The following is a 23,075-nucleotide window of genomic DNA, read 5'->3' as shown; positions in this document are numbered from 1 at the left end:
CACCATATCAACTATAGTCACCATACTGTACATTACATTCCCTGGACTGACTTACTTTACAACTGGAAGTCTGTACCTTAAAATCCCTTCACCCATTTCAATCTCCCCCACACCCCCCACCCCAGCAACCATCAATATGTTCTCTATGGATGAGCCCTTCTGCCTTTTTTTTCACACAAAGGCATTGATTAGGTTTGCGGTTGCCCTTTGTAAAACATGACCGCTTCCAAGGAAATATTGTATTTGTAGATGGAGGAAGAAAAAGCAAGTATTAATTTCAGGACAGAGGAGATATTCAACAGGACAATGAGTGTAAAACTATTTCTATTTCATGTAAATTAAAAAAAAAAATTCCACAATTAAGTCATGAAAAAAGATGATAAATAGAGTCTATGATGTGAGCAAAACCCAACTGCCCCTTCAAGGCCTAACAGATCTTGGGGAGTGTCTTGTTACTTTTCTAGGCAAATACATGTCCTCTCTTTGAGAATTCAGAACCTCTCTTGCAATGGATTTCAATTAAACAATTTCATGGTTTTTATATGAAAAGACAGTCTGACATTTCATAGAGATGCCTATTAATCTGATGGTCTCTGCTAGCAAAGTGCTACAGAAAGCAGCTCTGGTTACATTAAAATGGTATTTTAACGCTAGGTTTGTGAAGCTGTAAAAGCTTAATTTTCAATTTTTCCATACTTTTTAAACAAACTTTAGTGATTTCTCATGGATCACAGCAAGGTTTTCTCTGGAATACAGTCATCCCACCTCTACCCAGCAATTCCAGCCAGTTCTCCAAAGCCTTGGTCCTCACGGAGGTAGTTCGACTGGGCGTGTGTCTAATGATGGATGGAACGGGCTGCCCTGGGAGCATGACCAGACTGGCCTATTCAGGGCAGGTCAGTCCCCAAACCATGAGGCCAAGGGTTCTGTGGATTTATTCTGGGATGACCAGTTCCCAACCTATTAGTAATCGTCCCAGAGACAGTCTCAGGAGGGTGAGCTTCACCATCATCATCAGGCAGAGGGCAGCAGAGGAAGAATCTGATATTTCAAGAAGACGAGCAGTTTCATCAGCTGCAGTGTCTCCCCGGCTTAAGCAGATACTGAATTTTAGACTCTCTGTGGCCACTTCCATTTTCCTTGGCCCCTTTCTGTTCCTTGTTCTTCCTCCAGTTACCCATCTTGGAGAGTCCACACTCAGGCATCTTTGAGTCACCATCCCCCCGCCCCCCATCACGAGTTCCATTCTGAGTGCATATCTGTTAAACCCAGTTTGTTCATAAGTCCAACAGAAGTTACCCCGGGTACCCAACTAGCACAATCACAATATACACATGTATACACATTACATACAGACTATAGTACTGTGCTGTAATTGATTTATAATACTTTTCACACAATACATAAAAAGCAAAAGTAAACAAAACACTTTTAATCTTATAGTACAGGACCTTGGAAAGTACAGTAGAACAGTACAACAGCTGGCACACGGCGGCTGGCATCCAGTGAACAGACAAGAAGAGCTATGGACTAGAGGAGGAAGAGGAGGTGGGAGGCGGGAGAGCTGAAGGATTGTCAGCAACGGGAGACGGAGGCAAGCTGTAGTCTCACTCACGCCTGACATTGATGGCACGTTGATGGTTCTGGTTCCTTGCTAGAGCCAGATGCACATTTGCATCTTTGATAGTTAGCAACTTAAAGGTTCATATGTAGGAGACTTACTGTGCCCACATCATCGTGCCCTTCCCTTCTGCCTCCTCTTGCCTACAGGTCTTTCTTGGTTCAATTAAGTAGTCAGAACCTAGAGAAATGAACAACCATGGAGCATCAGAGGAGGAGGAGAAAGCTGTGCCAAAGCCACCTCGGGGGAAGATGGGCAATACTCACGCTCATGAATCTCCTTCTTGCCTTCACTTCTCTTATGTCTCTATTTGCTTCTCAAGCTTCACTCATCCTCTCTTCTCTGCTTATTCCATCATCTCTCTTTCTTCACCTTCCTATGACCAGACCATCGTTACAGAGTTATTTTGTCAAGAAAGCTAACTGCCTGCTCAGTACATTTCAAATTTGATTATCATTTTCCTAATTAAAGCCGTATACCCTTCATCCAAGGACTCAAGTGATTCCTTTGGAATATGGGATTGGGGTCTGTGGCCACCATCATTCTGCTGCCTTTGCCCATGTGTGGCATTACTTTGGACCAGCAGAAGTCACATCCACCACTGCTGGGCGGGGTGAGGGGGGAGGTTTAAGGGCCTGAAAAGATAACAGCTTTAAGCAGAGGCCACACAATGCAAATGCCTGCATTAAACATGTAGATAAACAAGAAACAAATGTTCCCTGTTTTATGCCATAGAGGTTCTTGGGCTGTTTGTTACTGCAGCTAATGTTGCAGCCTAGCTGTTACAGAACAGGACCTGATGACAACCATGCAGACAGAATGACATGTTTCCTACTGAGTAACCCTCATGGAAAATTTCCATCTGCAGCATGAAACTGCAGCTTGTGACTCAGAGAGATCAAGAAGGCAGGCCAGTGACAGAGGGTACGTCTGATGCTGAATGTCTTAGTTTTACTCGTGTGTGTTAGTCGCTCAGTCGTGTCCAGCTCTTTGTGATTCCATGGACTGCAGCCTGGAAGGCTTCTTCCTCTGTCCATGGAATTCTCCAGCAAGAATACTGGAGTTGGTAGCCATTCTCTTTTTCAGGGGATCCTCCAGAACCAGGGATCAAACCTGGGTCTCCTACATTGCAGGCAGATTCTTTACCCTCTGAACCATCAGCGAGGCCCTACGCTCATCCCAATATCAGAAAAGCTCCAGGAATATCCCTGCCTTAGAACCTTAGCCCCAGAGAGAAGGAAAACTTTCTCTCCTAAGTGGCTTACAAAATCTTTATTTCTTATCCAAGGCCTGAGTATTTCCCAAGATGACTGATTCCAGGAGTTTCTTCTCTTTTCAGGAAACTTCATCCTCACCTTCACATACTGTGATCTGATCTGTGACTCCAACAAGACCATTACACAAATGTACTGGAAAGAAGAATCTAGGCTCTGCTGCAGTAAGAACCCAAGACTTCAGACGGATGGTTCAGGGATCTGAAAAGGTCTTTTGTGTGCTCTGCATGCTGGTATCAGGAAAAGCTTTTTTTTTTTTGCTCTTTTTTACTTTGGTGTTTTATTATTTCCAAATCTGGCTTATATGCAGGATAACCAGGGCACTGTTAAGGAAAAAAAAGGAGCTTAAACAGCCTGGCTGATGTGGCCAGTGGGCCCAGCCCCCACGGCTCAGCCCTGGGAGGGAGTCTCGGGGCTGGGAGCCTCTGGGCCCTGCCTGGTTTGTGCGCCTGTGGCCCAGCGGCCACCAGCCTGCTGGGGGCAGGGCAGCAGTGCAGACCATCCCCTCCTCGCCCCATTCAGCTGGGGCTGCAGCCGGCCTGGTAAGGCAGCGACAGAGCTGACGGTCCTGTCCCCAGAAATCTGGTTGCTGCAGATGGACACCAGTACCCCGCGTGTCCTGAGTGAGGGTCAGTCCGGGAGGCCTCAGTTGTGGCCACCCTGCTCATAGGAGCTGCTCTGTGCTGGAGGCTGAGATGTCCGGGAGCCACCAGGAGACAGAGGGTTTCAGCTCATCCTGGTCTGGGCAGAGCGCCCACATGTACAACATTAGCGGTACCTTGTCCAGGTCGCTCTCAACCAACTCGCCTTTGGGGTTCTTGATCACCATCACCAACTGGGCCTGGAAGGTGGTGATTAGCACAGGCCTCTGCATCCATCATCTTGCTGTGACCTTGACTGTCAGCAAGTCCTTGACCTTGACTATCAGCACTGTGGGACACCCAGCCCAAGGCGTTGTTGCTCTTGGCACACTTCATCTTCATCTCAAAGAACCAATCAAGCACCACATTGCTGTCCCTGAGGTCCTTCAGCTGCTGGGCCCACTTGGAGTCCTTGTGCAGCAACCTCCAGTGCCTCCTCGTTGGCTTCAAACACTTCCTCTTCCTTCAACTTCTCTCTGGCCGCAGGTAGGCCCAGTCTGCCAGGGATGCTCTGGTCTGTCTCCTTCTAGAGGGACTCCACACCCTGGCAGGCGGCTTTGAAGGTGGCAGTCCAGTAGAGCTTCTCCCTGCCTTTGGACAACAACTCAGCGACGGCTCAGCTGTCGTGGCTGCTTCTTCGACACCCTCCTTGATTTTCCCGCCAAGGTCACTTTGACTGACTTCATCAAGACTCTCCTTCCCGCTGCCTGTGATCTCCCCCAGCTTCTTTCCTGATCGCCTCTTTCCTTCTCAGAATTTCCGATTCGATGGTTCTGTGTCTCCTTGGCTTCCTGGCCTTGTCTCAGAACTTTTTTTTTTTTTAACTTTCTTTCATTTCTTTATTTTTGGCTAATTCCTGTGTGATATTAAGAAGCCAGCGAGAGAGAAAGCCGTTTCTGTTTCCCAAGGCACAGGATTTGGACAGGGTCCGCTCTCCGCTCGGCTGGTAGCAGCACCAGGTTCTGGCTGGACCGGAGGTGGACTCCGCTGCAGACCATCTCCGTGGGCACAGTACCAGCCTGCCTGCAGCAGCGCCGCCACCCTGCTGCAGGATCCCACGTGGGGGAAAGCTTTGACTGTGTTTTTAGAGCATTTACTTTTTAGAATTGGAGAAGGAAATGGCAACCCACTCCAGTGTTCTTGCCTGGAGAATTCCAGGGACGGAGGAGCCCGGTGGGCTGCCGTCTATGGGGTCGCACAGAGTCGGACACGACTGAAGCAACTTAGCAGCAGCAGAACTTTATTCATTCCAGACCTTTTCTCCTTTTTGTCTGGCGAAATCCTATGCCTTTAAGGGTCCAGCTCTCTGTGAAGTCTTCCCTGACTTCAGGAAGGGTGGATCTGTCCATTCTGAGAATTCCACAGCACTGCTCTCCATATCTTTATGACAAAATTACTTCCCTTACTATATTGTGATTTGCCATTTTTTTAATGTCTCTCGCCAGTTACTTAAAGATGCCTTGCCACAGGAATTGGGTATATTATTCCTGGGTCCCTCCTAGTGCCCAGCAGGAGTACATGCGACACAGGAATTATAACATGTATGTCAATCATATGGATGAGAGGCATCAAAAGGCATCGTCATTTCTCAACTCATTCTTGGGTTGTGCCTGTGTTGTTTCTGTATTGTGGGAGTATGGAATACAGTTATGTCCATATAGCCATCAGATATGAAGGCTGTGTCCACAATGGTCTATAGAGAATCTGTGAAAATAGTTCTTGGGCTGAAATATACAAAAGGCTTGAGAACTATTTATGCAGCAATCACACCCTGAAAAGGAAGTGTGAGAGCCTTATTTGCCAAATAAGGCTACCCATACCATGTGTTATAACCCCATGTTTATCCCTATACCATTGCTTTTGTATTTAAAATCAGAACTTTCAAAAACATTTTCTTTCTTTTTTTTTTAATGTGCATTAAGGGCACATAATACACGATTGTATACTTAAACTGACAGTTGTGATTTCTCAGTAGAAAATAAAGGAAATGGTCAATTTTTTTTGGTAGGGAGTTTTCAGCCCACATGATAAATCAACATTTTAAACAAATTTGTCCATCTGACTTCTCGTTTTCTGGTTTCATCTCATTGTGTGTGTGTGTGAGAGAGAGAGGGAGAGAGCAAGAGAGATGAGGATTGTAAACCTTGTTGAAAAACAACCAAAAAAGGAGTGGCAGATTCTAACTGAGTTATTATAGAATTGCATTACTACATCTCTCCCCCTATTATAGGCCATGCTATTTTGTCATTTGTCAACTCCCTGAAAATATCCTTTTTCCCCCCACAAGTCAAAAATGTCTTCTTTAGGGCATACAGGATAAGTTGTAATAACACATTTGATAGCTCTAAGTAATTCTCTGCTACCAATGTACACAGTGAATGTTATTAATGGGAGACTCTTTCCATGGGCCCTGAAAATAGCCAATAACTCAACCTGTCAGCATTTGGATAACTACAGCCTTCAATTTAACATGAAGAAATATCAGATTCAGTTTAGTAGTCTCAAAAGCAATGAATACAGATGATGAAATCTCTTCTTTCAGGCAAAGAGACTGCAAATTATACATAGACACTTATTTCTAATAATGTCATTTCAATTTGCTTCTCAGTTGCCTGATATTAGAAGCATTTATTCAGGAATTGGATGAGAATTTAATCATCATTTCAGAGCTCCAGGCCCATCTCAGGGACCAATGGAATATCATATCAGCAACTGAGCGGCAATTCTTCCTACCCCCTTCCTGCATTTCCTTATCTCCTTTTTCTTCTTACTTTCCAAGTTTTATTTCTTTGTTTAAAAATTTTTCATTGGAATATAGCTGATTTACAACATTGTGTTAATTTCAGATGTACAGCAAAGTGAATCAGTTATACATATACACACATCCTGCCCTCCTTTTTTAGATTCTTTTCCCATACAGATTATTACAGAATATTGTGTAGAGTTCCCTGTGCTATACAGTTGGTCCTTATTAGTTACCTAGAGCTCTGACAAACCTAGATAGCATATTTAAAAGCAGAGACATCACTTTGCCAACAAAGGTCCATATCGTCAAAGCTATGGTTTTTCCAGTAGTCATGTATGGATGTGAGAGTTGGACTATAAAGAAGGCTGAGCACCAAAAAATTGATGCTTTCAAATTGTGGTGCTGGAGAAGACTCTTGAGAGTCCTTTGGACAGCACGGAGATCAAATGAGTCAATCCCAAAGGAAATCAACCTTGAATATGCATTAGAAGGACGGATGCTTGAAGCTCCAATACTTTGGCCACCTGATTCAAAGAGCTGACTCATTGGAAAAAGACTCTAATGCTGGGAAAGATTGAAGGTAGGAGGAGAAGGGAGCAACAGAGGATGAGATGGTTGGATGGCATCACCGACTCAGTGGACATGAGTTTGAGCAAACTCCAAGAGATAGTGAAGGACAGGGAAGCCTGGCGTGCTGCAATCCATGGGGCCATAAAGCGTCGGACACAACTTATTGACTGAACAATAACAAGTGTGTATATGTCAATCCCAGTCTCCAAGTTTATCTCTCCTCTTCCTTACCCCCTAGTAATCATAAATTTGTTTTCTATATCTGTAACTGTACTTTGTAATGGGATTTTATTTTGCCTGTAAAGCCAGCTCTGATGTAAAAGGCAAGCTCACCCTTAGAGATGGTATATTGTAGCAAGGACCAGTGATATGTTGGTAAATGTTTATCAGTGTAGCTGATTTCCAGCCACCAGCATGTTAACACTGAGGGCAGCCCTGGGAAAAGAGGCCCCGAAGCACATTATTCTGCAGCACTTCCATCGTACAGTGACAGTGTAAGAAAGTGTCCTCAAGAGCATAGATAACAGTAAAATGTACTGACATAATCAGAGAGTGGAACGGTGTGAGCATTTATTACCTTTGTTTTTTATATAATTTATGTAATTGTATTTTTAATATAATTTTTATAATGGCTATACTGGCTGACAAAATTCCTGATAATTTAATTTTTTCTTGTGATACTATGGGCTTCCATGTGGCTTAGATGGTAAAGAATCCTCCTGCAATGCAAGAGATCTGGGTTCGATCCCTGGGTCAGGAAGATCCCCTGGAGAAGGGAATGACTACCCACTCCAGTATTCTTGCCTGGGAAATCCCATGGACAGAGGAGCCTGGCGGGCTACAGTGAATAGGGTCACAAAAGAGTCAGACATGACTGAGTAACTTTTCATGATACTACAGGAGCTAGCTTCGCTTTCATGATACTATAGGAGCTAGCTTCAGCTATCGGATAGGATGCTTTACTCAACCTGCCTTCAGAACCCACACCCTCCCCATCCAACCCTGAACCCATACGGCATCACTTCAAGCACTTCTTTGCTAGAATCTTCAATCAGGAACATTTGTTGTTTGATTGGGATGGCCAATTGTTTTGGTTAGTGGCGGAGAAGTGCAAAGATTCATAAGAAAGAGTAGATAGATCAGAAAGAAGATTGGGACATCCTTTAACTCCCCCAAACCTAGAAACTTTTACTAAGTATCTTGAGTTACAGATAGACAGCCTGCTTCAATTTTATATTCTTGAATTTGGCTCACCACCTCCCAATGTCTTATAATTCACAGTTTATACACACACACACACACACATTTTTATATTTTTATATTCTCTTGAGAAATCTGAAAGTCTGGGCCAGTATTACCATAGGACTACAACCCCCTGGGTCTGAATAGTGACCCTTGAATGGCCTTGAGCTCTCCAATTCAATCTCTTCAATTTGCCAGTCCCTGGAGAGTGACTGAGTGGTCCCATTATAACCATGGCTTCCCCCCCAACCCCTGCCACCACCCCGCATCCTGGCCATTTCTACATATCACCACACCCCAAGTCCAACTTGCTTTCAGTCATTCATTTTCTGGCCTGTATGTCTCCTTCTCAATCTTCTTGATTGTACAAACAGCATTTGAAGTCTCATTTCATACCAGAATTGTCTTGACTTTGGATGAAAGGTAATGATTCCTCTACCATTATTCTGGGCTTATTTCAGTGGTAAAGAATCCTCCTGCCAATGCAGGAGCCACAGGAGATGTCGGTTAGCAGGTTCGAATCCTGGATCAGGAAGATCCCCTGGAGTAGGAAATGGCAACCCACTCCATTATTCTTGCTGGGATCCCATAATCCCATGGACAGAGGAATCTGCCGGGCCTCAGTCCATGGGGTCGCAAAGAGTCAGACATGATTGAGCACGATGATTGAGACCATTACTCTGCTTGTTTTGCCTTCACCAACTGAAACAAATTTTTTATTTTTAAAAAACCACCAAAACACTTCTGTGCACCTTGATTTTATGAATATCTTATGAATGTACAATTTTCATTGTCCTGTTCTTTTACAAGTCCCTTTTAGACAGCCTGTTCTTGAAGGGCAGTGCTCAGGAATCATAACCATTTAGCTTTCTTTGCATCTCACTTAGTAAAGAATCATGGACAGCTTTCTAAATGTTCTTTCATAGCTTCAAGAATGGGGATATTCACGGTGAGCTTATTGATACACGCTTGTGAGTGGCAGCATATGAAACAATCACTCTATCTTAGAGCAAGTTCAGTTCAGTCCAGTTTAGTGGCTCATTCATGTCCGACTCTTTGCGACCCCATGAATTGCAGCACACCAGGCCTCCCTGTCCATCACCAACTCCTGGCGTTTACCCAAACTCATGTCCATCAAGTCGGTAATGCCATCCAGCCATCTCATCCTCTGTTGTCCCCTTCTCCTCCTGCCCCCAATCCCTCCCAGCACCAGAGTCTTTTCCAATGAGTCAACCCTTCACATGAGGTGGCCAAAGTATTGGAGTTTCAGCTTTAGCATTAGTCATTCAAAAGAACACCCAGGACTGATCTCCTTTAGAATGGACTGGTTGGATCTCCTTGCAATCCAAGGGACTCTCAAGAGTCTTCTCCAACACCACACTTCAAAAGCATCAATTCTTCGGCGCTCAGCTTTCTTCACAGTCCATCTCTCACAGCCATACATGACCACTGGAAAAACCATAGCCCTGACTAGATGGACCTTTGTTGGCAAAGTAATGTCTCTGCTTTTGAATATGCTCTCTAGGTTGGTCACAACTTTCCTTCCAAGGAGTAAGTGCTTTTTAATTTCATGGCTGCAATCACCATCTGCAGTGATTTTGGAGCCCCCCAAAATAAAGTCTGACACTGTTTCCACTGTTTCCCCATCTATTTCCCATGAAGTGATGGGACCAGATGCCATGATCTTGGTTTCTGAATGTTGAGCTTTAAGCCAACTTTTTCACTCTCCTCTTTTACTTTCATCAGGAGGCTTTTTAGTTTCTCTTCACTTTCTGCCATAAGGGTGGTGTCATCTGCATATCTGAGGTTATTGATATTTCTCCCAGCAATCTTGATTCCAGCTTGTGCTTCTTCCAGCCCAGCGTTTCTCATGATGTATTCTGCATATAAGTTAAATAAGCAGGGTGACAATATTCAGTCTTGATGTACTCCTTTTCCTATTTGGAACCAGTCTGTTGTTCCATGTCCAGTTCTAACTGTTGCTTCCTGACCTGCATAGAGGTTTCTCAAGAGGCATGTCAGGTGTGTGGATCTTAGAGCAAGGGCCCTCATTAAAGAGTAAGTCATGGTGTTAATAAGAGTGCTTTCAAATTTCTAGCAGTCTCCATGGCTTAGCAAATTATGTCTGCATCAGAGCTTATGCAGAAATTGTGCCAAGACACACTCTCAAAAATCCACAATTATTGTGTCTTTCTTTAAATGTCTTCTAAGTTATGAATATATAATGCATAAACAAGTTCTAGCTATTTTGTGCATTAAGAGTAATGAAACAATATTTCAACTGCCTTATCCTCACAAACAGAAACAACCACTAGCTTTTATTTCTAAATGTTTAATTCATCACCACAGCCACCATCATCTGGACTACAGATGGCAGACATACTTTCTGGAACTCTATTTCCAAGTAAACAGCATTTCCTTCAACGGTTCTGTAGAGAGAATACACAGTGTTTATATTCCTCTCAGCTCTTCTCTGCATTTTGCACAAGATTATAAGCACATTTGGGATGAGAACATCTCACTAAAGAACAAGTGTATTCTGTCAAATTGGGTTAGAGAGAAAAACTAAACTCAGAGGAGAGGGAAAATCCTTATAAAGAGATTCTTTTGGTTGGGTTGGGGTTTTTTGTTTAATTTGTATATCGCTTACTCAGTCTTTTGTGAGGGCACAGTTATCATTTCCAGTTCTATTTTCTTTGTTCATAAATTCCTGACCAGACATAATTCACTTAATTAACAGCTCTTTGAGTCAATCGAGTTTGCTGCCTTAGGGGACAGACACCAGAGGGCCAGAAACTCCTGAGTGAGCTGGCGAGGCTCCAGAAGTGCATAATCACACACTTGGGCTGTTTCTGAAGAAACAGAACAGACCCGAATGCAAAATGACAGCAGCAGAGCCCGCGGCCGCTGTGTACAGGAGGTGAGTCTCCCTCTGTCTTCCATGTTGGAAAAGCCTGCTTTCCATGTACGTGTGAACCCCAGTGATACACACAGATACAGTGAGCTCAAAAATCAGAGCAGGCAGATGTCAGTAGCCAGTTCACTGGAATGTCTGGAACCAATAATTTCAACCACTTGACACAAGCATTTGATCACTGCACGTATGAAACATACAATCAAAAATAAAAAAATAGAATAGATAAAATGAAATGAGTGGAAACCATCACATTACTGGGTTCACTGTGCTTTCAGGGATTTACACCTGTTTACAGCATGAGTACTAAGTTTTTATTTCTGAGGTCTGCTGGTAACAGTGTTGATTTCTGGGCTGCAAGATAACTGGGGCAAAGGTTGTTTGGGATCCTATTGAATGATCTGGCTGTGTGCTTTTAGAAAGCAATTCCGTATTTCATATGGTGGACATTAAAGTGGGACAGGTGCCTTGGGGCCTGAAATGTTTATGACTGCTAATTACTGATTTTTTTTTGTAGAAAAAATATATATGAAATTTTATTACCAGTACCATTTGAATATAAATATAACAAAAACATATTTACTAATCTATAAACCACTTGATTTCAAGCAGTATTCTATACACAAAGTTATTATATCAATTATTATAATAGTTCAAAGTAAACTTGAACAATCTAATGTTTAACTTTAATAATTACTAATATTTAGTTGTACTTAACTGTAGCATATCTAAATGCTTATTTGGAAGTAGTAATAGATCAGAGGTCTTCTGATTCCCTTTTATTTTTGATTTATTCATTTTTAATCCGAGGATAATTGCTGTACAATATGGTGTTGGTTTCCGCCATGCATCAGCATGAATCAGCCATAGGTATGTATATGTTTCCTGCCTCTTGAACCTCCCTCCCAACTCCCACCCCACCCCACCCCTTTGATCAGCATTTTATGTCCTTCTCTATATTTCTTTACTCCTAGGTTGATCTGATATTTGACCAATAAGGAGTACCCAGAGGGAAAATTAATACTTTTTACAGGTAGATAGCACCATATCACCTGTGGTAAACGGTTGAATGTTGCTGTATGTTACCTTTTCTTGTGTTCCCTCCCATAGAGCATCCTGATTAGACAGGTCAAGCTCCACTTCTGAGTCAGAGAATCTTACAAACCAACTTCATTTATTTAAGCAACTGCTCTAGGAAAAGCAAAATGCTAAGCAGTGAAAGCAACCTACAAAACTTTGAGTAGTAAAAGGAAAAAAGTGAAAGTGAAAGCAAAAGTCGTTCAGTTGTGTCTGACTCTTTGTGACCCCGTGGACTGTAGTCCATGGAATTCTCCAGGTCAGAATACAGGAGTGGGTAGCCTTGCCCTTCTCCAGGGATCTTCCCAAACCAGAGATCAAACCCAGGTCTCCCGCATTGCAGGCAGATTCTTTACCAACTGAGCCACAAGGGAAGCAAAGGAAAAAAGAGTGTAGAAATACAGATTATACACTGTGATTATGCAAAGAACTAACTGTGGCTTCATCACTTCATGGGAAACAGATGGGGAAACAGTGGAAACAGTGTCAGACTTTATTTCTGGGGGCTCCAAAATCACTGAAGATGGTGACTGCAGCCATGAAATTAAAAGATGCTTACCTCTTGGAAGGAAAGTTATGACCAACCTAGATAGCATATTCAAAAGCAGAGACATTACTTTGCCAACAAAGGTCCATCTAGTCAAGGCTATGGTTTTTCCTGTGGTCATGTATGGATATGAGAGTTGGACTGTGAAGAAGGCTGAGTGTCAAAGAATTGATGCTTTTGAATTGTGGTGTTGCAGAAGACTCTTGAGAGTCCCTTGGACTGCAAGGAGATCCAACCAGTCCATTCTGAAGGAGATCAGCCCTGGGATTTCTTTGGAGGGAATGATGCTGAAGCTGAAACTCCAGTACTTTGGCCACCTCATGCGAAGAGTTGACTCATTGGAAAAGAGTCTGATGCTGGGAGGGATTGGGGGCAGGAGGAGAAGGGGACGACAGAGGCTGAGATGGCTGAATGGCATCACTGACTCGATGGACGTGAGTCTGAGTGAACTCTGGGAGTTGGTGATGGACAGGGAGGCCTGGCATCCTTCGATTCAGGCTACAGTCCATGGGGTCGCAAAGAGTCGGACACGACTGAGCGACTGAACTGAACTGTGGCTGAGTAGTCCTGGCCTCAGAGCAGGGCTAGAAGCACAGTCCTTTTTTTGGCCCACTTGTTGTTTTTCTTTTTAAAAACTGATTCAAGAACAATAAAACTGCAATAGGCAGCCGGGTCCACCTGCCATGTGATGCTGACCCCCCTCATCAGCACTTCTAATTTCCAGAGGCTGGAGTCCGAGGCAGCCTCAGCAAGTACACAGATTAATATATTTGCCCAAAATGGAAGAGTTTTTGAGCTGGCAGTTGTTGATAAAGATGTTTCATCCCTGGTTTTGTTCTTTACATAAGGTCTTTGCACCGAGACGGTGAAATTCTTGTCACTTTTATGTAGGTTGTTGTTTTGGTACAAATGAAGACATGGAAGAGGGTGGTGATCATTCCTAAACTATTGAAACAAAGGAAGGTGGATTTTATTATTCCAAGGGCCCTGGGAATTGAATGTCTTCAGAAACATTCGAGAAAGAAGGAAGCTAAATGTTAAAAGGCCTTGAGTGAGTGAGTGAAGTCGCTCAGTCGTGTCCGACTCTTTGCGACCCCATGGACTGTAGCCTGCCAGGCTCCTCCATCCATGGGATTCTCCAGGCAAGAATACTGGAGTGGGTTGCCATTTCCTTCTCCAGGAGATCTTCCTGACCCAGGGATTGAACCCGGGTCTCCCACATTGTAGGCAGATGTTTTACCATCTTAAGGCCTTAGTGTTGATTAAAAAGTGAGATCAGAAACAAACAAAAAATAAATAAAATGGATTCAGTATTTTACAATTAGGAGATTATACACAGTGACACACAAACTTTTATGTTTTTGTATTCTCTTGAAAAATCAGAAAGTCTGGGCCTGTGTTAGCACGGGGCCACAATCCCTTGGGTCTGATTACTGATCCTTAGATGGCCTTGAGCTTTCCAGTTCAAGACAGTCTCACCAGTCCCTAGGGAGTGAGTGACTGGTCTCATTACAACCATACCCCCCTCCCCCCATGTATCCTTCCTGCCTGGACAAGAAGACATTTGGGTCTCTGTCATAGAATTCCTCATGAGAACTCGGTCACTTTAGTCATGTCTGACTCTTTGGGACCCCATAGACTATAGCCTGCCAGGTTCCTCTATCCATGGGATTATCCTAGCAAAAATACTGGAGTAGGTTGCCATTTCCTACCCCAGGGTATTAAACCCATGTCACCTGCATTGGCAGACAAATTCTTTACCACTGAGCCACCATAGAAGTTCCATAACGTTGCTCATAGAAATTGTTTCAGATCCTCTACTAAAACTCCGTGACTGTGAACAAATCACGTATCCTCTCTGTCCTCTGTCTCCTCATCTCTGAAACAGGGATGATAATACCTGTAACAGTACACCTATCTCATAGTGTTGAAGTGTAGATCATACAGCCTGCAAAAGAGCTTCTCATGTGTTAGTTACTGCTGTTCATTTATTATTAAATAATTTTGTAATTATATGAGTGTTAATGATTGATCTAAAACCATTAAATCAGGAGTCAAATAAGTTTCTAATTCTGATTTTTTTCTTCATTGTATATATAATGTCATCAGCAACACATTAAGAGTAACCAATGAACTGTAATTTAGAGATGTAATTTGCTGATGGGGTCAAAAGCAGGTTTACTATAAAACTGACAAAATGTCAGAGCCCCTCATTTTTAATGGACCATTTCCAAGGCCTGGGAGAGAACCTAGAAATGAGTTCACCTAGTCATGTGCTTTTCTAAAATATGTCAAAGTAAGATAGTTTCACTGTAAGTTTCAAAGTAAGATAGTTAAGACAATTGTCTCTTTCCACTCATTTTTCCTTTGTCATACTTGCCCTGTGATATCAGGGATTTTAGAGTGGCCTGGCTTTTGGGAGATACAGATAAAGGGAGCTGAGCAAAGGAAGCATATATTTTTGGTTTAATGGAGTATATTTATGTAGCTTATGGTCTCTTCTGGCATTGTTACTTATTGCTAGGTATCCAGGTATAAAGATGACTTCCAGGAAAACCACCGTTGTCCACCAGGCTGACTCACCTAACTGTAACACAAAGTGTAGGGTCAGAGATGAGGCTGCAACATGAAAGTGTTCTAACCACTCAGCCCTAGATACGGGGGCCATGTGGGAGAAACAAGGTTTGGAATGTATGGACCGAAGCTAGTCTGCAGAAATCTCTTTTAATTATCAGACCCGTAAATCAAAATTGTTAGTGGAAAATTTGGTTCACTACAATACCTACCCAAATGGGAGTGTTGTCAGGGAGAGAGAAAATAATTCAGAATATACAATTTTAAATACTCTATACGTTTCTTTTTTTGTGGGAATCATGCAAATATAAGTTTATAAGAATTCTTATGTTTATAGAGCAAAACTGTGGCAGTACCACGTGCATCTGAAATGTCTGTGTGGCATTCTGTGCTTTCTGCAATGCATTAACTTGTTACTCAACAAGCTTTACTGTTATTGTTACTCAACATCTTGTCCTGACAGTAGTTCCAGAAGAAACAACCTATAACATTGCCATTGGCATAGTGAGTCTGCACACAAATGGTCTAAAAGCAGTAAGACGACCCGAAGGATAGAGGGTCTCAGTGATAAAAGTTCCTACACATATACATCAACAAGTTAATATATGTAAAATAGAAATTGTGTGATAGATAACCAGTAAGGACCTACTGTTCCCTGCTGTACAGGGAACTATAATAAATATTTTGTAATAACCTAAGGGAAAAGAAGCTGAAAAAGAATAGATATATATGTATAACTGAACCACTTTGCTGTATACGTGAAGCTAACCTGACACTGCAAATCAACCATACCTCAATTTTTTTTTAAGTTGTTTGATCACCAATTTATATGGCTCTATACAAGGTAGGAGCAATTAAAATGTATTTGAAACGCACTTTTGCAAACCTTAAATTCAGATTGTGTACACTGCTATGAGTTATGGACTATGCCAAAATTTAAATAAAATGAAATTAAGTATCCTACTGCAAGCCAAAAACCTATTCTGAAAGAAAGAAGACTGTACGGGCCTCAAAATGGCCAAATTCTCCTACTGGGTCTGAAGGAAATGGAAATCTCTTGGAAGCAACATTGTGAAAAGATAGATATATTTACTAGAATGCGAATACTTTCAGAAGGAAGAGCAGTGAAAGAAAAGAAAAGTTAAGAAGGGAGAAAGTGTGTATGTTAGTCCTTTTCTCCCAGTTCGTCCCACCCTCCCCGTGCCGCCTATGTCTAGTCCGTTCTCTATATCTGCATCACTATCCTGCCCTGTGAATAGGTTCATCTGTACCATTTTTCTAGATTCTACATATATGCATTAACATATGATACTTGCTTTTCTCTTTCTGACTTAATTCACTCCATACGACAGACTCTAGGTCCATCCACATCTCCATCATATGACCCAGTTTTGTTGAGTTTTGTTTTTTATGGCTGAGTAATATTCCATCGTATATATGAACCACATTTTCTTTATCCATTCATCCGTTGACGGATGTATAGGCTGCTTCCATGTCCTGGGGTACATATGTATACATATAGCTGATTCACGTCATTGTATAGCTGAAGCTAACATTGTAAAGCAATGTTGCAAAGCAATTGTACACGATGAAAAACATTTTTAAAATAAATTTTAAAAAAAAGAGGAGAGAAATTATAAGTCCACCAGAGCATTCAAGACAGTCAGCAACCACTTATCTTGAGGAAGAAGTTGATTTTGTTAGGAACCATGTCTCTTTCCTCATGTTGTTACAGAAAGCAATAAAATGTTCAACATTGTTAATGACAGCAGGTTTTCAGAATTGTGATCCTTATAATATGTAGAGAGAAATGAACAGAATGCAAAATAAACAAAAAGTCTTAAATAGATATTTTGAGAAGAAAAAAATGTAACTGGTTAAATTATTTTGAGATCCGGACTAGGCTAGCCCAACACTAAACTGCATGAATCGTTTTAAACTGTTTTCAGTGAGACAGACACAACCGACACGAGACAAGTGCTCAGTCGGAATGACCATATTGAGAATTCTCAAGTCCTGGAGATGACACCGAATCCAAGGAGGCTGTGTTTACTTGTTTTATATGCAAGTGAAGCCAAACAAAGCACACTGAATCAGGATTTTAAGACCAAAGACAACTTACTATTATTCCTGGAGTAGTTACAGTTGTTCAATTTTAAGTGAGAGTTTTGTCCTTCAGGGTCATAATGAAAGCGAAATTCTTAAATAAAACAAATTTAGTGGGAATTATGTAGTTATTGAATTTAATCCATTGTTGTGTCAGGACTTGGAAAAAATGTCAAAGTGAAAAAAAACAAATGTGACTTACTTATACAAACATTTAAAAAAAATTTGAAATAATGGGAGAATCCGTACAAAATGAAGTGGCAAACCAAACACCACCTACCACTCCATTACTGTAGATTCTACCCTGGTCACTTGGCAATAACAATGCACACTTTTTACAAAAGGAAATCCTATGAGCAGTTTTAAGCTATTTTTTTTTTTCCCTTTGGCCAAATGAAAATCATCTATTTGTAAGTTTCTTAAATCAATAAAATATGTTCTGGACAATTGCAACCTGTCATTGAAAACCATTTGCCATCAGTTGTGTGGCAACATAGCAGTTACGAGAGACGAGAACCAAGATCTGTGTGAATGTGTAACACGTGTTGCTCCATCTCTGCATCTCATCAGACGGAAAGTTGCTTCTTAGGACCAGAAGTTATTAATTACTTTGGTATTTTATAATAGTTTTGTTTTCTTTTCAGATCCATCTGATTGATGGAACAAATGAAACACATATGCTATCCCGGATTACTTTTGAAGAGTAAGTATAACAAGATGGCCCATCTCTAATAACACTGGGGCTAGGAATATAGATGAGGCAAGATTGGCCTGTTTATGTTTGGGGCTGGAGAATGGGTTCACTATACTGTCTATTTATTTTTATATATGTTAAAAATTAAAAAAGGTTAACATTTTTTGGTTTGGTGGTAAAAGGGAAAAGCTGATTTTCTGTTCATTCAAGTTATGTACAGACCCAGATTTATTCATTAACTCACTTCCTCTAGCAGAAGCTACAAAATTTGAGGGGAAAACTTCCTTATGTCATTTCTCCCTTTTCTATAGATTTCATGCTCAAAAGCTGATGGGCTATAAGAAAAGCAATAAAGACGAACAACAAAATAAATAGACATACATGGGGGCACTGAGAAGCAAATTGTAGCGAAAAATTTTCAGAGCATGATAACAGCAATAATTCATTACAAGATAAACTTCTAATAGAAGTAATAAACAGGGTATTTGATTGTTTGCTGTTCCATCCAATTAGTGGAAAAGAATTTTATGAACAATGAAGAAATATTTATAAGATTTGTTTCTTGGACAGGAAATACTAATATCAACGAAGATAATCTGAAATTCATAGCACATTTTCATCATTACAGAAAGCTTCCTTGTCCCAATTTTCAGTCAACCTCCCCACCTCCAGTGCCATAATAAACAACCATCAGTATTCTCATTTCTGACTTACAGCTTAGTTTTGACTGTTCCAGTGTTTAATATAAACAGCATAATATACTGTTCACTCTTCTGTGAATGTCTTCTTTCAGTCAAGGTATTATTTGGAAGATTAATCTCTGTTTTATACATATCACAAGAGGGGCCATGGTGAAAGCAGCTTCCCAATGACTCCCTTTCCTGTTATCTTATCCTTGTATAATGGAAAATTGCTACCCCTGCCATCACGTGACTAGGTCTATATACTACCCCATGAAACGGACTGCTTTTATGACTTGATTGACCAATAAAATGTGATGGAAGTGATATTCTTTGACTTCTGAATCCAAGCCTTAATAGAGCTTATAGCTTCTACTTTATGTCTTGGAAGAAAGGTGTGAACGTGCGAGCTCCGTCATGTCCAACTCTTCACGTCTCCATGGACTGTAGCCTGCCAGGCTCCTCTGTCCATGGGATTCCCAGGTGAGAATACTGGAGTAGGTAGCCGTTTCTTTCTCCAGCAGCCATATAAGGAAGTTCAGGCTATCCTGCTGAAGAGACAGGCCACATTTATAGGGAGTACCCCTGGAGGATGGGAAGACCACCTGGATAAAGGGCCACATGGAGGCAGGTGTCCAGCCCACTGCCAGCATCAAGCCACCAGGAGGTGAGTGAGGCTCTCTTGGTTCCATCCAGGCAACTGAATATAAATGCAAGAATCAGCCCAGGCAGAAATGCCACTCTTAACCTACAGAAATAATACACCATAGTTGTTTTAAGTCACTATATGTTGAAGTGATTTGTTACACAGTCCCAGATAACTGATATACAGTGGTTTGTTCCTTTTCATTGGTCAGTAGAATTTCATTGAATGGGTATGCCATCATATAATTCAACAATTTATTTCCTTAGTAGTTTTTTCTCCCCTAGTTTTGACAATTATGGAACAGTTGCTATGAAAATCCTTATACAGTTTTTTTTTTTTTTTTAAGTGGACCATTTTTAAAGTCTTCATTGAATTTGTTACAATATTGCTTCCAAATATTTTTGTTTTGCTTTCTTGGCCCCGAGGCACGTGGGATCTAGTTCCCTGACCAGAGATCAAAAATGCATTCTCTGCATTGGAAGGTGAAGTCTTAACCACTGGATCTCCAGGGAAGTCCTTTGTACAGCGTTGTTGTATTTTTTTTTTTTTTACTGAGTGTATTTTTATTTCCCTAGGAGTTGAATTGTTAAATTATATTTTAAATATATGTTAAAACTACCAGATCGGTTCCCAAAGTACTTGTCTTTATACATTTCCAGCAATAGTGCATGAGAGTTGCATTTGTAACCTTCCCCAATACTTAGTATTGTCTGTGTATTCTATTTCTAATTTGAGCTATTCCAGTTACTGTAAATTATGCTTTTAATCCGCATTTCACTGATGTTTAGCATCAGTGTGTATTGGCCACTTTTATAATTACAATCATATAATTTCTTTTGTGAAGTATGTTTCGGTTTTTGCAATTTTTTTTAACAAGATTGCTCAATTTTCTATTAGTTAGTAGTTGGAATTATTTATATATACTGGGTATGAGTCTTTTATGAGATATTGGTATTGGAAATATTTTCTTTCAGCTGTAGCTACTTTTTCTTTTATCATCTTAATGAAATCTTTTGATGCATGGAAATTTTGTATTTTGATGGACTATATTTTATAATTACTATTTTTCATCTACAAAACATGTGCCATCTGTGTCACAAAGATCTATGTTTCCTCTAGAAGTTTTTAAGTTTTGTGTGTGTGTTCTTGAAACCCTATTCTTTTTTTAAAGAATTCTTTCCCATTATGGTACATCACAGTACAATTTGATCTTGTTTATCCATCCTATATATCCCAGTTTGCATCTGCTAATCCCAAACTCTCAATTCAACCTTCTCCCAGCCCACCCACCCAAGCTTTTCTTTTCTGTTCTCTATGAGTCTGTTTCTGTTTTACAGATAGGTTCATTTGTGTCGTATTTTAGATCCACATAGAAGTGATATCATACGGTGTTTGTCTTAGAGATCTCTTTCTGATTTACTCCACTTAGTGTGGTAATCTCTAGTTGCATCCACGTTGCTGCAAAATGGCATTATTTCATTCTTCTTTATGGCCAAGTGGTTGAGTTTCAACTTTTAGCTATATGTAGCATTTATATTGGAGAAGGCAATAGCACCCCACTCCAGTGCGACCCCATAGATGGCAGCCCACCAGGCTCCCCCGTCCCTGGGATTCTCCAGGCAAGAACGCTGGAGTGGGTTGCCATTTCCTTCTCCAATGCATGAAAGTGAAAAGTGAAAGTGAAGTCGCTCAGTCGTGTCCGACTCTAGCGACCCCATGGACTGCAGCCTACCAGGCTCCTCCATCCATGGGATTTTCCAGGCAAGAGTACTGGAGTGGGGTGCCATCGCCTTCTCCGGATCATGTCCTAGGTGGGGTCCTAATCAGACCCCACCCCCTGATACCACCCCTTAGGTGTTCTATGTATAAATTTGGAGGGACACACACATTCAGACCATAGCAAGTGACCCCTTGCATACTAGAAGCTATCTGAGCAGCAATCAGATGTAACGAGCTCGAGGAATTGAGGGTTTTAAATTACGAATTTTATGTGTTTTAAACACCGAGCTTTGGGGAAATAAAAGAAACATGAGATAATCCTTCTTTCCCCCATCTTAGTCACAAATCAACCTGTCCTCACTATAGATGGGAACTTTTTATAGCATATTAGCCTTGGGGTTTAGTATAATGGTTTAGTTTGATTAATGAATGAATTAGCCTGGAAAAAAATATCGAGGTTGAAGGCATTATTTATTGCCAGATATATTCTGTTTTATAAACAGAAATGCAAGTGAACTTTTTGTTCCCCAGACCTGGGGTGCTGGGGAATCATTCATCACAGCTGTCTTCCTTACAGCTATGAGTTCCCAACAAATGCTAGCATTCCAGGTCTGCATCGTCCAAAAGCCCATCCCCCAGATAAGAAGAACACTGCTCACACTGATTACAAGCTCAACATATCTGTATGTAGCTCATCTCCTGGGAAAGAAATGTTTTCTAAATGGTTAGTACAATTTTCTTTATTGCTAGCCACTAGGCTTCTGTCTTATCTTAACAAAAGACAGAAAAAGGAAGTTCAAAGATAAGCCATTTTTCACGTAAAGAACAGCCTAGAAGCATTTACAAATGAGAGCAATTTAGACCATATCCCTTCCCATGATTTACAACAAAAATCTGGAAGACCTGGGTTACTGCCTCCACAGCTGCTCCCTGCTTCTTCTTCTTTTTTTTTTTATTTCCCAGATGAAGGAATCAATAAACTCAAATGGAATTCAAATGAAATTAATATCATTGCCTGAATCACTCAATTCACATAGCTTCCTGAGGACTTCAAGTTAAACGGTAGCCTTTTGTCCTAGAAAAGAAAGTTAATCAAACTGTCTTGCAGCTCCTCAGCAAACTGTGTGATTTGTTCCTAGAGCATGTCTTACACGGAAGTAAAAACAGTTTGCCAGTTACCAAGCTCATAGCATTCAGCAAAACTCTCCAGTAATCCCACATTTAAAAATATATGTCTTTCCTTCAGCAATCTTTTAAACCAGTGCTTCGGTCCTTCCAAAGTAACCATAACTTTACCCCTTTTCACTTCACATTGGCTCAGCATGATTAATGACACTTCAAATATAAAGAGGTATTGTTTATCATCTCAGCAGAGACCACCCACCACTGTAGTGAATCTGTTAGTTCTTCTCCCGGTGTGCTGTGAGGTTAAAATGCCCAAGACTTAATGAAGCAAGTGGTATTATTGTATTAGCCCTTGAAGTCTGAACAGAGATATTTTCTTTCTAGGGCAACTCTAACAACTCATAATTAAATGTCAGAATACTAATAAAACACCAGAAAATTATTTTAAAACAAAAAGAGGAAAAATTTGGATGTCAACCTTTAGCAGATAAGAAACTAGGTCCATGTGGATGTTTGGAAAGGTTTATAAAAGTTTTTTCAAGCAAAGCTGAACATCCAGCACATACACTACCTTACTGAGCATTTGGCTTCTGTCTAGTTGAGATCTTAAGTGCAACTTCTCTCAGTTTTCCCAGGGAAACGACTTACCTTAGTTGCAGGCTGAGTATAAGTGAAACAGGCTGGGACGTGGAACCTGGAATCCTTTGCTGCAATGCTTGCACCAGGACACACAAAATAGAAACTCTAAAGAATTAAAAATGAATGCATGTGCAGTTGGGGCAAATTATGGGCAAGATACAGAATGATCAACACTCCCACCACCACCCCTGCCACCCACGGCCATTTCTGAAGAGCCGGGAGCAGAAATAGTTTGACGCAAAAGCCAGGGACTGCGCATG

The 23,075-nt window shown here is 41.2% G+C and overlaps 1 pseudogene; it reads right to left on the bottom strand.

The window, feature by feature from the left end:
• Nucleotides 1–3,689: 3,689 nt before the first annotated feature.
• LOC109563472 (mitochondrial import inner membrane translocase subunit TIM44 pseudogene) overlaps nt 3,690–23,075 on the bottom strand; it is a 37,830-nt pseudogene continuing 18,444 nt past the window's right edge.

The sequence above is a fragment of the Bos indicus genome, chromosome 9, assembly GCF_029378745.1.
Source record: "Bos indicus isolate NIAB-ARS_2022 breed Sahiwal x Tharparkar chromosome 9, NIAB-ARS_B.indTharparkar_mat_pri_1.0, whole genome shotgun sequence".
Classification (NCBI taxonomy): Eukaryota; Metazoa; Chordata; class Mammalia; order Artiodactyla; family Bovidae; genus Bos; species Bos indicus.
This window is presented reverse-complemented; position numbering and strand designations above follow the sequence as displayed.